Raw genomic sequence first — 3,162 nt, 5'->3', positions numbered from 1 at the left:
AACGATTTCTATATATCCCCGAAGTTGTGGCTGTTTGTGGAACGATAATTGGCAACGGGAGCGATTATTTTGTCATTATTGCGATAATTTCGCCATCGTTCGTAAAAGGCGCTAGGTAACGTCTACGGTTTGAAAACTTCTCTTATCGCGATATTGCCTATGGAGTGGAACAGGTAATTATTAAACTTTGAAATAGATTTATCAAGTGCTTCTTCTTAGAAGCCGAAGTTATCAGATAAAGTAAAGTTGTAAACCACTGGAAAGTCAAACACCGTCGGAGATTATTGTTTCAAAATAGTGGAAAATACCGTACAAATACGTCGCGAGTGTTTTCACATAATGCGAAATCGACGACTTACGATGCCCGATTACCGAACGAATGAATATTCGATGATCGTTCTATTTGCACGGTAATGAGATCCACTGTATGCATTGTATCGCACGTCGCATTGGTAAATAGAATTATACGAGAAAAGGAGAGCGTATCTTAAATATGATTACAAATCGGCTGGAACCGAGCCAATAATGATATAACCACTTTGCTGTGATCTTAAACGGGTCGTCCGACTTGGCAGGCAGAATCGGTCGAAATACTAAAATCGTTTAGAAATTCCGACTATTAGAATTACAAAACTGTACGTGACAGGACTGGACGAGCTCCTTCCTGATTTCGTTCTCAGTTGGAAAAAAAAGTATCACGGCGATGGATCTTTTTTTTCTTTTTCTTTTTTCAAATGTAACTTTTATTCCGGGCGAGACCGAACGATCGAAAATTCAAATTGCGCGCATCGATGATCGATAATTCGATCGAACGATGTCCACGGACCGGTATATTCGACGTCGTAAAATTTTTAAAGAAATGCCATTCAAACCAGAACGATCAGGGTCACGAGCTATAAAAACCGCTGTTGCGTAACTCGCGCGTCGAAATGTCAAGTACACGTTATTATCGAGATACGAGTTAACGTGCAAGTCCAGTGAACGTGTTCTCACGCGATAAGGAGTCTCGCTAAACAACACTTTCTTGGACGATCGCCTCGGCCCGCTCGTCTTTCCGCGTTTCTCTTTTTCTCTTTAAAATCGATCGTTACCCCGTGTTCGAACATTTTCACGATACGCCTGGGAAAGACGACAGCGAGTATGTTAATGATTACGCAACGAATCCATAGACTATCCTTATGTGATCGAAAAATCGTAACTTCGAGACCGCGATGCAACTTTATCGATTGCACGAAGAAGCGCGTCGCGTTATCGGAGGAGGGTAATTCCTATTTGATTTCCTTTGCGAAAAGAAAATAGTAATCGATCAGTAAAGTAAAACTTAAAGTGTTTGGTTCGGAGAGAACTATTCGCTTATGTGTTTTTACAATTATAAGGAGAATCTATTCTTTCAAGTGCAAATAATCGATTTTATCGAAACAACGTATCGTTGCACACGTTGTGCGCCAAAATGACTCGTGGCCATGGTTCGCATGGTAAGTCTGGGACGATTGGTTCTGATCGTCCGGGAAGAGAAAATCAAAGAATTCTTGGCCAACATTTCACCTAAAATAGATGAAAGAATTGAAAATTGAAGGAATTGAATGTCCAATAGAAAATATTTATTCCGTTCGCCAAAATTCGTAGCTTCCTCGTGTGGAAAAAAAAAAGAAACAAGTTTCACAAGTATCGAGTTAATTTTCTTCCTGACAATAGAATTCGTCATTCATTTCGTATATGTGCAAACGTTCAAGGTAATCGATTCCCAGAACACTGTGTCAACCATATTGGGAAATATCGTTTTGGGAAAAACAGCTTCAAAGTTCACTTTCAAAGTCCCTTAATTGTTTTAGCGTGATGCTTTGCGAGATTTTGCGTCTCGGATAAAAAGAGAGGAAAATTGATTTTTCGTTTAAATTCAAACTAGGCAAACTACCCCCGTAAGAACTCTAAATGTAATTACTACATACCCTTAAGCAACATCGAAATTCCATACAAGAGGATTCCAAAGTCCCTTAATTATTTTAACGCGATGCTTTGCAAGATTTTGCGTCTCGGATAAAAAGAGAGGAAAATTGATTTTTCGTTTAAATTCAAACTAGAGAAACTACCCCTGTAAAAACTCTAAATGTAATTACTACATACCCTCGAGCAACATCGAAATTCCGTACGAGGCTGACCAGTGAACGTCGCCGGAGAAATCCAGTTGTTTGCCGCGGGACACCCGTTAGAATTTCAATCAGAGTGATGCGTCGATCTAAGCCTACCTTTCCAGGCAAACATCGTCGGTCGCTGACAGAGGAGGCGTACTTGGCTAGGCTGATGCACACGCGGGGATGCACGTACATAGTCGTGCACGTAAGCGCATTTTACCGTAGAGGTGAGTGTGCATATACCTTTCACTAGCGGAAGTGTACAACTGAGACAAACGCGTGAGAGCGACCCGGGTCATCGTTACTTCTTTCATAGGCGGTAGCCAGCTATCCTAGGGCAATCTACGCTTGCTGAACGATACCACGCGATCTATCGCGAACAATCCCGTCTCATAATCGACCGTAATTATCGGTCATTTCTATTGCTACGAGTCGACCCGTACGAGGAAGTTTCTTGAACGATATCACTTTTGAGTAGCTCCACGCGACCCACGGGACATAATTTTTGTTTATTCATCGGTAGTTTCTCCGCGATTATGTTTTGCAAGAGCGCTTGCTCCGCCTCGTCTCTCGCGCACTTTTCATTTTTCATCTCTGTTCAATTTATTTATTTTTATTTACTCGACGCTCGTACCGCACCGTACCGCGACAGGAAACGGTAACGAAAAGTAAAATAGCAAAAGAAAGGGAAAAAAGAAAACGGAAAATACACGATTCGCTGGTTATGCCATGGCGAATGGGCGAGGTTCGGCAAAAGTAGTTTCACGACACCAACCTTGCGCAAATCTTTTCTGCGCTGTTTTATTGCCAATGTGCTCGATAAATATGTAAAATAAAGAGTAAAATAATATGAAATCTTTACGAGTGCTGCGATCGAATTCCAACGAGATTCGATCTCGCGGCTTCCGTCTTTCCACGGATTAACGCGAGACTCGATTCGTCGACGAACGGTTCGTTCGATCCGCCATTACGAGATGCGAACGCGCAATAATCGCGGGAACTTATGCAATCGTCGATGATCGTTTCGTCA

This window comes from Ptiloglossa arizonensis, chromosome 12 (assembly GCF_051014685.1).
Source record: "Ptiloglossa arizonensis isolate GNS036 chromosome 12, iyPtiAriz1_principal, whole genome shotgun sequence".
NCBI classification, from domain to species: domain Eukaryota; kingdom Metazoa; phylum Arthropoda; class Insecta; order Hymenoptera; family Colletidae; genus Ptiloglossa; species Ptiloglossa arizonensis.
Note: the sequence above shows the minus strand (reverse complement) of the source record.